This window comes from Larus michahellis, chromosome 3 (genome assembly GCF_964199755.1).
Source record: "Larus michahellis chromosome 3, bLarMic1.1, whole genome shotgun sequence".
In the NCBI taxonomy this organism is placed as follows: domain Eukaryota; kingdom Metazoa; phylum Chordata; class Aves; order Charadriiformes; family Laridae; genus Larus; species Larus michahellis.
Genome location: NC_133898.1, coordinates 47,137,007 through 47,151,288, shown reverse-complemented (window position 1 = coordinate 47,151,288; position 14,282 = coordinate 47,137,007). Strand labels below are relative to the sequence as shown.

Genomic DNA, 14,282 nt, shown 5'->3' with positions numbered 1-14,282 from the left:
CTTGTAAGGAGATGGTAGGTCCTTGAGTGCTACATCGGTGATGCGGGATCATGATGGAGAAAATGGACCAAGGGGAGTATTGCTTTGGCTTAGTATCATACCTCTTGCTCAAGTATATGAAAGGCATTCCTGACATTTCTTAGGTTTGTTTAACTGCTGAGTTACATAATTCTTATCCTTAAAAATGCCCTTCACAATAAAACTTTGAGAGAAGAAACTGCTGTTAGAAGAGATTTTTGTGATCTCTGACTGCTCTTTTACGGAAACTGTTTCGCCTGTAGAAAATGGATTAGACTACATGTCCAAAGCTGACAGCTACCTAAGGACAAGGAGAATTTGCATTTGTTCAGAAATCTTGTGACTCGTCACTGTCTTCTGGTGCCTAATTCACTCTCCGTTCTTATTTTTTCCCTTGACTGCACTGGAACTATCATATCAAAAACTTCCTATTGGTACATCTGGCATCCACAATATGAGGGAAAACAGTAAACTGCTCCCTGGATTCTCATTCAGCTTGGTCTGCTCCTTCCAACTTGTCCTAATTCTTTCTTCTCCCACTATGTTGAGTGCAGCAGCTCCTTTTACATAGTAGTTTGTCAAAGAGGAGACTGTTCATCTTCATTGTTCTCTTTACTGTGAATACCTAGCAAGGATAACATCACATGCAAAACCGTTTGTGGAAGACATGAGGAATTATGCTAGGACAACATTAGGGCAAACTTATTTTTTACTATTATCTAGGCTATATTTGTTGTTCCTTCCTTCCACCTTTACACTGAAATTCTTAATCAGATTAGTGGTATCTGTTAAAATATCGAGGAATGGTATTGTTTTAGTATTTTGCGTATTTATTTCACCAAGATTTTTATTTGGGCTTAGAAATAAAATGCTTGGGATCATTTTTGGCAGGGCGTGGGTGAAAAAGAAGATGAGAGCTTAAAAATATAAATAAAAGATTAGTTAGATTTGGCTAATCATAGGTAGAACAGCAATGCATAGAATGACTAGACAAGCAAGTAGTGCAAGAAAAAGTGATAGATTAGATGGAGCAAAATTAATGTGATTAATGTGCTTGGATTTTCCTTTTTGAAGTGGATAACTTCAGCCCATATGTAAGTTCAGGTCTACTCCACAAAAAAAATAAAATTCTTTTTTTGTTGTTGTTAGTTTGGGCGCAAAATATTAAAATATAAAAAATATAAAAAATATTAAAGCCTATATCTCCATAAAAATACAAAAGTCTAAAAGAAAAGCTCTTGCAGCAATAACAAAAGAAAAAAAAGTTTCTAAAATGAATAATGATTTGGGGAAAATGCAGCAATGTGTATTTTAGAAAAGCTCAGTTGTGCAATAGATGAGCTGAAATGGAAAGTTAATCTTCCACAGAAAATAAAGACAAAGAAAATGGAATGTCTGCTCCAGGGACTCCATACACTGTATAGCTGTTCATTTGTCACAAGTGAGAAAATGTTTAATCGGTTTTGAAATGATGTATTCTCTCTTTATTTATCGTGTTTAGTGACTTTAAGAGTGTCAGTATGTAAAGTGTTTATCCAAGGAATGGATTTCTGGCACATGGATAAAATGAAAAGTGAAATGTTTAGCTCGCAACAGGCATATGTTCCAAGATCTCTCTGAGTAAGTATCCTGAGATGAGAAGAAAGCACACAGGTCTGTGTTTATCTAGCTTACGCAGGCAGACAAGGAAGGCTCCAGCCTGGTATTAACACTGAAGTGACATGGAATGTCTTCACCAAACCCCAAACAATTACATCATTCCCTTAACAATATTGATAAAGTGTAATAAGAAAGAACCTGGCACTTTCCAATTAGATCCTCATTGCTAAATACTTGAGAAACTGTGAAATACTTGACAAGTTAAAGTAAAAATCACTGTTTTGGGGGGAGGGGAAAGAAGTAAAAGAGCAGAGGGAGAAGAGGAGAGGAGGGAGAGATCCTTCTATATTTTAAGAGTCCACAATTTCATGCCTCTTTTTTTTTTTTTTTTAAGGTATGTCCTCTGACTCAAGATCCATAGCTATATGCTTAATTCACACAGCTGTATATTACATTTTAAAAACTTTAAAATTTAGCATCTTTGAAAAATGGGAGATACAGCACACTTTCCTCCTAGCAACAAATACGTTCTCTGTTTTCTGTATTTTCATTTACCTAACTTTAATTGTCTCTAATCTTTCAAGATGTGATTTTCTCTAAGCAGGGAGAAAAAAATAGAAGCACTGTTGTTTCCAGTTATGCTTAATACAATTTTAGAATGAGATAGAGTTTGGTCACAGTATCCATAACAAGTAATTTGAAGTTATTGTCAAAAGTTTACCATGCTAGGACAAAAGGCAATAGCAACAGCAGCAATATAATCTTGCTGCATTATAGTCAGAAATGAGCTAGTTACGCCTCCTCTTGCACTTCATTCTTGAAGAAGCAACAGCTAAACAATCTGACTAGAATTATCAGAAACAGTATTCAGTGAAGCTGAAGGTGCTGATTCTCTGCCTTGCTACCTCTATTCAGCTGAACAGTTATGAAAGAATATCGTGTAGCTTTATTACTTTCTTATAAAACCTTACCCAGTATTGAGTTCTGATCTCTTTGGAAGGCTTCCAGATTAGGGTCTTTTTTAGAAGAAAATAAATCCAGACTCTGTAACATTGATCTCTCTTCCAGTGAAATAGTTAAGATGATCTTTTTCTTCCCCTCTACCTGCAATGATTCATCTCTTCTTGAAATAACACCTCGGGAGTGATTCACAAATTGGACTGTATATGTTTGATTTAGACCTTAGATGCAGCCAGATATCTTCAATTCTTTCTGCTATCTCTCAGTCAAATAATGAAGCATCGGATTCTAAATTCAGTGCCATAGCACTGGAAATTGCTCAGTTTATGTTTACCCATAGTGCACTCATGTGAGAGGCAATGTATGCTGAGAGTCTCATAAGAACATTACAGATCCTTTTATTTCTAATATTTCAGATAGTATAACCCTGCTTGAAGTGACAACATAGGTCACTAAGACAACAGTCGCATATAATGGTGATTTGATTTGGGGTGAAGCCGTTCACAGTTTTTCCTGCTGTGATGCCTATAAGGGCTGGATAGACAGAAATGCCACTCACTATCATGGCTTTGTGTACATCACTGGTATCAGCAAATCTGAGAATTTAATCTGTTCTTTAGTAAATCTCAATACATTATGAGAATACATACTTGCTTTATAAAAAGTCAAACAGGATTTCCTGCCTTCTGACGTAAGTATCAACTGGGGAATTTAGGATGCGCATGGCTGGTTATGGAACACTTGTCTTACTGTGTCAGGATATTTTTATTTGGTTTATTTTATAATTTGCTCCTAATGCTTGCACATTCCAGTGATTTTTAGGCCTTTAAGTGCTTCCTGAGTGCAGCCTCCCAGGCACCTCTTCTGTTTTCAGGACTTTTAATAATCCATTTAGCAATGTGTTATTGCTTTCTTTGCTGTAGCAACAAATGACATTAATTTTGAAGAGAAATGTTTACCTTTAAATTCTCTGCAAAGAAAGTACTCCTGACACAACAGTCTTCCCAGACTTCCATTGGCTTCACTGAACATGAGACTTGGGGAGGAACAAAGCTTTACACCTGCTTATGAGCTGACAAGTTGATGACACTTAGAGAAATAGCAGACAGTATGGTACAATGGCACTGCTGAAAAGCAACACCTAGAAATGTAGCACCTAAGTCTGGTAATCCTTTAAAACAGTAAAACAGTAAATGTTCCTCCCGCCTCGCTACCCTCCACACAATAGTTTGGATTGTTTCAAAAAGTGAACTGTAAAGTTAAAGTGAAAATTGAGTTAATGATTGAAATAAAGTGGTGAAAAGCTCAGAATGGAGAGAGGTATGCAGTTTTAAAAAAAACCCAGCACAACACTTTTAACTGAACGGCAAGAATATGCTGTTGGACATCTTTCAGCCATTCATCCTTTGTTGGTTCCTTTACTGTTAGGGGTCTTTTCTCGCTGTGTGGCTCCCAGCATGCAGACTTGAATTGCTCATGGTAATACATTTCAGACCGTAGGTATACATTAGTTGCATCAGCAAAAAGTAAATACTTCGTGAGCAAAGGAAAATGTGTATAGAAGAAGCTTACAGACTGTTAAACAGATTGGATCGTTCTAGTTTAGCATCCTGTCTCTGACAAAATATCAGGGCCTGTAAATATGCAGTAACGGAAACTTCGCCGTCAGTTCAGTCATGTCAGAAAGTCTTTTCTGAAATATGGGTAATTGGTCTTTCCCTGAAAGATGAAGTCTTTGTCCTTTTCTGAAAATATTTGCCAAATGACTGCAAGTCCTTAACCATTCGCATGATTGGTCTTTGTCTCTAAGACCATGATCTTTTCTTTTGAAGACGTTGGCCTGCTTACTTAATAAAAAATAATATTTTTTATTGGTTTTAAATTAGGTTGCATTTAATGGCATTCAGTACTAGCATGAACAAATGGTAATAAAACTTTTAACAAACCAGGGTGCAATTCAGAGTTCTAATATTCTACAACGTAAACTCATCTTTATGCAATTTATTCTACAGTTTATGTAAAGGACCTATGCGTAGATCTTACAGTAAAAGATAAAGGGTATTAGTTTAAGGTGCAAATACAGTTACACAGGTAAGTAGCATGGATAATAACACAGCCAAGAAACACCTTGATGATAATATAATTAAAATAAGTGGGGTCTGATCCTACCCAAAACTAATACTATAGCATTAAATTTGGGATTAAAAAAACTAACGGAAGAATCATGTTGCTACTAACATTAATGAAAAAAATACAGAAATTAAGATCTTTAAATGTGACATATTGTTTTGTCCTGCAGTTTATGTCCAGCAGGTGGTTTCACTGAATAGTTCTCAAAAATTCACGATATTCCTCTTGAACTGTTACAGCTGAAGTAAAATGCTTGTGTGCACGTATGTGCATGCACACATTGTGCATCAGCTTCTGATTATGTTCTGTAGTTTTTTTTCTTTCATCATATTGTCTACTTGAGCTGTTTAGTTAGATTGTTTCCTAAGACTTTCACAGTATAGCGTTCACATTTGCAATGGCTGTGACTTAAATGTGGGTAACACTTCTGCTTTTACTCTCTTGTGTTGATTAGCCACTACAGTTGTTGCTTTCTTCCTTGCTGTATGTTAAAATTTACTTTAAGGGTTATTGTATTATATTCTTGTTGTCATGTATATGCAAATAGAAAAGCAGAACGTCAGGGATATGGTTTAATTAGGTCAAAATTGCATTAACTCATCTGGGAACTATCCAGTAATAACTTGTACAGTATAGGTCATTCCTTCCGTAATAACTTCCAGCTGATGGAAGGCTGCCATCAGCCCCTCCACAGTACAGGGCTTGCCTCAGCCTACTGCTGAAACCCCACTGTGCTTCTCATATGTAGAGATTAAGTGGCTAGGAAAAAAAGTGTTGCCTCTTTTCCTCAGTTTGTTCTTCGGCCTAGTTACCTTGTTTGTTGTCTTAAAAAGTTAGATCCCTTCTGCACTGCGTCTTCAATGAATGCCTCTCATGGGATAACTTACACCTGCCTATTTTCTCAACTGCTGCCTGAAGGATGGTTCTACCTTAATTAGCCTGAGGAGGTAAAAGTTCCTTCTGCACCCCAAAGGAAACAACTAGGGCAATGGTCACCCCAGACCAGAAACACCATGGCGCCTTCGTGTAATCCTTGGAAGGGATAGGAACAGCTTCTCCAAACATGAGAGAGTGTTCATAGGCCAAAGGAGTATGGTTTATTTAGTTTTGCTTGGACATGTGAATAGCAATGATTTGCATATCCAGAGTGATACTGTTATTTATTACAATTTATTATCAATTCCAGTGGCTGCCACTTTTTCATTTCAAATTGATCCTTAGAGAAAATGCTATCCATTTTTCTCCACATATCTAAACAAAGATACTGTTGCTACTATGAAGAGAATGTATTAGGATAAGTTGGGAGTTCAGTCAAAAATGCCTAACGTTTCAAAAATACGTGTGAAGACCTTTTCAACCTGACACTTCGACTACCCAAATTTTGAAGTCTTTCAATTTACTTTCATGGTATTTTGTTGTAATCAACTCTAAGAATATGAGAGCCCCCATGAATGTTTCTGTTTTCTCCGAAGGCTGGATTTCTTCCATGCATAGTTGTGCTGGCTTTTGATGATATTAGGGAATCCTGTGTTCATGCATGTTCAGGAGAGAGCTCTTGTGCATTTAATTAAGTAGGAATGTTCTTCAGAGCAAACCTGAAGAATTAAGATGAAACTGCATCACAAAACATTTAAAATTCTAGGAGGTTCTATAATACCCAAGTATTTGAGAGCATTTTTATTCTATAATTTTCGAAGAACAGAAACTGAAACCTCATTTTGGCTTGAGCACCAAAATAGAAAGAGCATATGACAATACCTCCAATCAGACCTGAAGATTTATTACATTTGTTATTTTTAGAGTGTGTTTTTGCAAATGCACATGTATAAAAATTAATCCATGCTGGGTTATATTCTTAGAGTGTGGGTTAATATTATATGTTCATGAAATCTGTTAAAGCATCTGTGTGGTTTCTGTCTAGATATCTAAATAATCCGCTCTAGGTTTAAGGCAAATTACTTCTTATTTTGTTAGATAACTCCGACCTTGACCCTGCATGAATTTCAGTTATAAAAGTGTAGGCCATACCATGGGAGCAGGCAGATTACAAGTCTGAGGTTGACATCAATAAATCAAAAAAAAACCTCATAATTTTTTTAACACAATATTTAGTACACAACAGTTACACTACCTCCATATGTAATTATAACCTCTTCAAGTAATAATGATTGCTCAGCAGGCCTCCATTGAACTAGACAGTGAAGAAAAGGTGTGTTAATAGAAACATCTGGAGATAATTCATTCTACCACTGTTTCCTTTGTCTCCTGGCACCTTATTATTTCTTCAAGTTCAACTGGCCAAGGATTTTTTTAATATGTTTGAAGCTTAATTGTTAGGTTTTTTAAGAGAGAAAAATAGTTTTCTCTGGGATATGTTACTGGGCTTGACTTTCCAGTGCACACTATTACATGATCTTGTTTTATGCATGCTCATATCGTATATGCCCAGTTTAGCACAGAGCTACTCATGTGCCTACATAATAGCTTAGCTGGCATGTATGGGCATGATATCCACGCTAACATAAAATTAAAAGCATTAAACTCAGAAAGAGAACCTACATGTTCATGCAAAGTATGCAGATTACGGTAGGTTGCAGCTAACACCAATGCATCTAGGGAACTGTGAATACCTCAAACCAAGTTTTTGAGAGGAAGTTTGAACCTGTTTAAAATTGTCATTTTGAAATGACAGGAGAAAGCACATGCAAATTAAAAATGCATTAGAAGAGTCATGCTAAAAAATATTTGCTTTTCTCTCTGAGTGGACTGTTAGAATACAATTGTCAGAGACTAAAAAGAATGGAAGGTTAGCTCTGTTTTTTAATGTGTTGTCTCAATTCATATTTTAATCTGAATAACATGTTTGAACAGAGACATATAACCTTTAAATATGCTTAACAGAATTTGGGTTCACATCAATGCTAATTACTGGGTGAGCTGTGACTGATGAATGCTTTGTACATGATATATTGAAGGTAGCAAAAATATCTCTAATCTACACTTCGTGACCTTTGATTTTGAAATGGCTGGAGTGTGACTCAGTCTGTGCAGAATGGCTTTTTAAACACTGTATTTTCTGTCATCAGAAAAGTCTGCCAAGGTAGCTCCATCCTGCTTGTGACATAATTTAGCACCTAATCTATGCCAACTCAAATAAAAGATGGCATTGTTGTGTCAGCGGAGAATTTGCTTACATCAGAGCAATGCAAAAAAAAAAAAAAAAAGCCCAAACAAATCAAACCCAAACATATAGAAGGACCAGGTTGTATCCTAGTGTTTTAGAGAAGAATGGGAATAAAAATAGGCAGAAAAAAATAATAATAAAACCAGAGAAGGAAAATCTTGAAGAATACTACTTTTAGATGTAATATTAACTGTTATTCCTGATAATCTAATGATTCCAGAAGACACAAGCACCAAGAAGTGATCTAGCAAATTTCTTCATCATACCTTAATCTGGGCACGATAAAATTAATTTCTAAAATAAACAGATTGTGAAAATCTCAGTGCTGAAGTTTGCCTTTCAACAAAACTGTAATTTAAATTAGTTATGGCCATATTATTTTGCTACTTTGCTACCCCTATTATGAGGGACTTTGTTCCTGAAAGACAGGACTAAAGAAATACCTGCCCATTGAATGATGTAAATAGAAAGGTCTGGAATAACAGTTTGAACTGAGGTTGAAATGGCAATCTGATATGTGAAGGTTTTATTCATTGCTAACTCCATGAGTTCATCAGTGCTCTAAAAATTTTAGTTTTCCTAAAATATTTGGGTTTAGTGCAAGGTTGTATTCATAATGCCTATTGAATATAACAGCCTATGGCACAGTTCACGCTCTGCTTCAGTTACTGGGTCTGCTGCCTTCAGCGTATGGCATGAAGCATGAAATATTTAAGTTGTGCATTTGTGTTACTAATCAGTGTGTACAACTGATAATATTGATCATTGTTGATGAATATTAAAGCTGTAAAGCATACCCAATATTGGGGGGGGAAAGGAATCAAAATTCTCATGAACAAGGCAGACTGGCCTGTCAAAAAAAAAATTTCCTGTTCTTCACATTGGATGCTTTTTGTTGGGCGTTTGCTGTAGGGAAAAAATGGTACCTCAAAGGTAGAGATATCTTCTTTTGTTCTTGTTGAAGCGATTAATTTTCATCTAGTCGGAGCAATAAAACACTTTTCTGTTTAATATGAATTTATAGGAAGCAAGGGACTAGAGATGAGGGAGATGACTTAGGATTCAAAACATTGCAAATGTTTGGCAGGTTTTTTTTGGAGGAAAGGAAAAATCTCTTGAGACCTTTGTTTTCTAAGGAACAATATTACAAAATCCATAGTTACACAATATAAATTGGCAAATGAAATAAGAGATTAATGATTCTGGCAGCTGACTTAAGCTGGCATGTTATCTCAACTTTCTTTTTAATGTAAGAAAAATACTTTTCTTCTTTAAAAAAAAAAAAAAGGACCCCAAGAAATTTCTTACCAAAATTTAAGTACTAGATATTTTGAATGAACCTATGTTTATTTTTGTATTTATTCACTTCTTATTATGCAGGACAAGGGAAAGCACTGAGGAGAGGCAATGGTACTTTTTAAACAACAAAAAAAAAGGTGAAGAAAGTGATGTAAAGTTATAGTGCAGAGAGGACCCTCAACAAAAAATGTCAAAAGAAAATACGAGGCTGCTTAGGATGCTGTGCATATTAAGTTTCCTCACAGCCTTGTGCTATCTCAGTTAACAGGATGCTGGTTCTGTTTCATTTTTATAATTTTGTGTGACTGTCAAACTGCTTGGAGTTCTGTCTTAAGACTAGCACTCATTAACGCTTTCAGATGTTGAAACACAAAGAAAATAACATACAAAGCCTTTTCCTTTTTATAAAATACAGCGAGAATGAATATGACAATTCATATGATTAGCTTTTCCAGGAAGCAAGTACTGTTACTTATACACTGTACTGATCTTCCCTATGTAGTCATCAGTTCAGGATCAACACTCTGAACAGGCTTATATGCCTGCCAACTCTGTTTGGCTTTAAATATAACTCATGTCAGATTTAAAGTATTGAGAGGCACATATAGTCTTTTCTCCCCTTTCTGCCTTCTTTCTTTTGGTAGACTATGCTTAGTTCTAAATTTTACTTGTTATTTTAATCAAACGAAAATGTACCTTAGAAGCTCTTGCCTAACTCAGAACTGCTTCTGAAACACGACTGCTTCATAAAACCAGCACTAAGACTACCTGTTCTTCATCTCAAATGTACATAAATGGTGCTTAACAATTTGTAAAGCCAAACCCAAGTAGTCAAGAAAATCCAGGTTCGAACTTCAACCAAAATACGTAATCTGTTAAACAATACAGAATCTCTCTTGCAGAATTGTAGAAGCATTTTTTTCTGCTTTTAAATCCAAGTTGAAACAAATCTTTACTCTTGCAGGTGATTTAGTTTGCTGTATGTGGAAACCAGGTGCGTGTGTGTTTGTGTGTGTGTGTGTGTGTGTTCGTTATTTCTCAGAAAGGTTAGCCAGGGTATGTCTGTACCTATGGTTACTTTGTTATTTGTTTGTCCACAGAAGCCTCATCAAATGATGCTGCGATGAAATGACTGCTGTCCATTGCTTAGTATTGTTGATTTGTCTCCTTATTGCCTTTTTTTTTTTTTTTGAGCGAAAGAAATATTTTTGTGGTTGCCAGCTGCTGTCTCCTCTCCCTCTCCTTTTGCTTTACCTTCTGCATACATTCACATACATATATGCCTGTGTTGTACATATTTATAAGCTGGCTAATGCATTGTACACAGCAGACTTGAATCTGAATCATTGTCTGCAACAGCTTGCTAACTGGCTTCAGAATGGAATGGAAAAGAATTGAATAATCCATAGCTGCTCTTAAAAAATTCCTAATGGATCATATCTATTAGCTAGAAATGCTGTCGATGAGCCATTTGCAATGTGAATGGCTTCTTTTCTTTCTCATGTGATTAAATTTGGTTTGGCTCTTAGTGCATCCATTCCTTCCTTCCCTCCAAATAGAAAATCATTTACATAGTCTCATAGTTGTACACAAGGGAGCACACAGAAAAGTCCAGTGATTCATTCATCAAATTTCCACATTTGAATAAGCAGCGAGTTCAGTCATCTCAATCTACAGTGTTTTTCTGAATTACACAAACACTTGAACCAAGGAAATCAGAAGATGAGAAAAGGAAATAACCATCTTTCTTGATCTTATTTCCTTCCTTCCTTGTCAGGGATGAGCAACTCTTCCATTGTTTTGAGAGGTTGAATATTATTTAATTCTCCTTCAGGGCCAGCATGAGGGATATGAAACCCAGCCTGAAATCTGGTTGAAGAATTCTGGCTTTTGCCGTGTCAGGATAAGATGGTGGTGTGAACATCACTGCCTTATTTTTAATCATGCTTGAAAAGTCAGGAGGTTTGAAGCAAAGCCAGTGACCTCCTTTACGTCTTTTAATCCCTGAAAATAACTCACATGCCCTTCCTTCCCTCTTCCATGACTGCTATCTCTTCTCTAATTCACATTCCTTTTTTTTTTTAAGGCACTCACTAAGAGTACGGAAAACTATGAACATTTTCACTTGAGAAATGGACACTAAACAACCTTTGCAATACATGTTTGGTAATAAATGTTTCATTTTGCAGACAGGTGAAATGAAAGCCAGAGATGTCAGATGAGTTTCCCAAAGTTGTACGATGCAGAAATTAATCTAGGTATAGAAACAAAAGCCTTCTGAACTCTAGTCCCTTATTTGATCCAAAATGTCTGTGTGCCTGCACAATATAGTCAGGAAAAGTATCAATGGTAATTGCAGATATTTGGTTTCAAAATCTACTGAAGGATCAACAGGAAAATTTGAATGGGCTGCCCCACTGAAAAGCACCAGAGAAAAGGTATTTGCTGCCTGGCTGAAATCTGAAAGGATGATATCTAGTCTTGGGGTTATGGTGATGTCATCCAAATTTCTCTTTGTATTTAAAATGCATGTCCCCTCCTGGAGTCAGCTTTGAGATGTGTCTAGTTTGACATATGTAAACATTTCCAAATCAGATATCTAAACAGCATGGTAATGTAGAGGATTTATTGCTGTGCATGTTTTATTCTTTGATGCATTTGGATTCACTTTATTTGCTTTGCATTTCGTGTGTGAATTATGCCACTTTGTCTTTCTTGTACTAAAAAAATGACAGCATCAAATGTAAAGCAAGCAGGTTTCCATATGTCTTCTGAATGTCCTCTGAGAGACTTAACTGCTAAATAAGCGGAGATCTCTCTGATTGAAAAAAAAAAAAAAAGTGCTAACTGTCTTGACTGTTTGATCTGCACATACAGAAAAAATATTTGATTCGTGGAGATTTGTGCCCTGAAGTCTTACTGTGTTGCAGCTGATGTCTTGTGCGTTGTTACTGGGCATTAGAAAGGTGTGATGTATTAACAATGACAACTCGGTACGCTGCTGCTGTTTCATATTGCACAAACAGCTTATTTCCCTTACCTCCCAAAGTAACTGCTAGGGAGGCAAACAACCTGGTTGAGCATTTGTCTTCTCTCTGTAAGCCTAGAAATTAAATTACAGCTTTTAGACACATCTGTATGCACGTGTAAGGTTGTATTGATTATCCAAGTGGTCAGTCCACAGGGAGATTTTCAGTCATGAGAGAAAAACACATTGGCTATCTCCTACTCCCACAGGATAGTTGGAATAATTGAAAAGTAATGGAAGGCTTTGCATCTCCAATAAATGTCAGTACTGTTTATCAAATTTTTTTGAGCATTCTCCTGTACAGTATGATTTTCATCTTGTCTTGGCTTCCTGTTTCTTGGGATGTTTTCCTGTGAGAGAATTCTATGTCATTACCTCAAATATAAAAGCGTTACTTAGGATGGCCATTCACTGTCAAATTCTTTTCACATTATTGTCATTTGCAGAATGGTTTGAAGACACGTTTCTCAGAACAAGACTTCTTATTTGAATGTCTGATCTTTCTATGTTCTGTAAATCATTAATGGCCTTCATTCAAAGAGCTTCCTTAAAAATAAGCCATTGACTCAGCTGATGCCTCCAGATTTCTGTCTTGTCCTGTATTCCTCATGTTCTTTCAACAGTGTTGCCAGTTCATTCTGAAAAATCAAATGAGCCTTTTATATGACTTCCCCACCAGCCAGCTCCAGAGCTGGAAGTCTGGGGGAAGGGACTGGGATGAAAACCAAAAGATCTCCCTGATATGTTTGCAGTCTTGCAAAAAGTTGAAAATATGTGAAAGTAGGCAAAAAGTTTAAAATGTAGTGCAGCTGACTGATGAATGTCAGGGATAGTCATTTTGAGTCATTCTGTGGGACCACAGGATAGATGATAAATACTTTCCCCAGTATAAAACTGTGGGAAAAGGTAAATAGGCAAGTAAAATGGAATTTTTTAGTTTAATCGGTAGTAACGCTCATCTATAAATCACTTGGAAAAACGTAACCAAACCCAGCCACAAAAAACATTCTATTTCTTAGATACGCACTGACTTACAGAGCAGAATGCCATGGTAGGCTAAGTGAGAGAGTGGAAGGAATGGTTCACTCAGGTAAGGTGTCATTTGAGTATCAACGCAATGGCTTAAAAAGTGACGATGTTTTTGTCTTTTATATTTTTCTGTGCTGCATCTTTGTTGCTCAACAGCTTCATTTCATTCAGCAAATGGAAAAATGAATTACAAATCAAGAGAAAAAATGTGTAGAATTCGGTAAAGTGATGTTACTTCTTTAAGCTGTAGGCTTTTTTTTATTCAGAAGTAGGATATTTATGTAGACATTTATTTTTTATGTTGGGGGAAAAAAACATGGAGTATTGAATTTTGAGAACTAGGACAAACAGTTTCACAGAGACTTTGTGAGACTGACCATTGTGAATGGTTGAATCTTTGTATATTATTGTCACCATTAAATACTTTAAATTATAACAACTGTGAAAGCGTTCAATCTCCAGTTACAATAGTCCATGAAGGATACAACTTCTGTGACTAAAATGACATTTCCATCCATTTAACTGGAATTGCATTTCTTCCCATAATTAAAGTGATTAAAACTGTGATGTGTATTTCATAGAAAATTATCTTAGGGGCTGATATGTGGTAATAGATGAGTAAGCAAACATCTACAATTATATTTCAAGAGAAAGCTTTCCATAGAATTTTTCATAAAATAATGAACTCTCCAGCTTCCATGTTGAGCTTCAGATGAGAAAAATGTTCTTAAAAGCTCCAGTATTTACAGAACATTAAGTCAAAAAATAAAATGGAATAATAGTTAATCAAGCAATTAATTTTCCAATGAATTCTTCCACAGCCTTTTACAATATCCCTACATATTTTTAAATTTGAAATAAAATAGAAGCAATTCAAACTCAGAAGTTTTTAAAATTTAATTGCAGTCACAGTCCTCACTCAGTGTTGGAAATGTGACCTTTGCATTTCAGCAGCAGTTCTTACTTGAAGTGTAGCTTTTGTGTTTAATAAGCTACTTTACTTTTGCTGTACTCAGAAGAGGTGGTTGGATCGTC

General features: G+C 35.9%; 1 protein-coding gene across 1 annotated transcript in view; it reads left to right on the top strand.

Moving 5' to 3' along the window:
• FMN2 (formin 2) overlaps positions 1-14,282 on the top strand; it is a 164,804-nt gene that overhangs the window by 133,463 nt on the left and 17,059 nt on the right. The window lies entirely within an intron of this gene.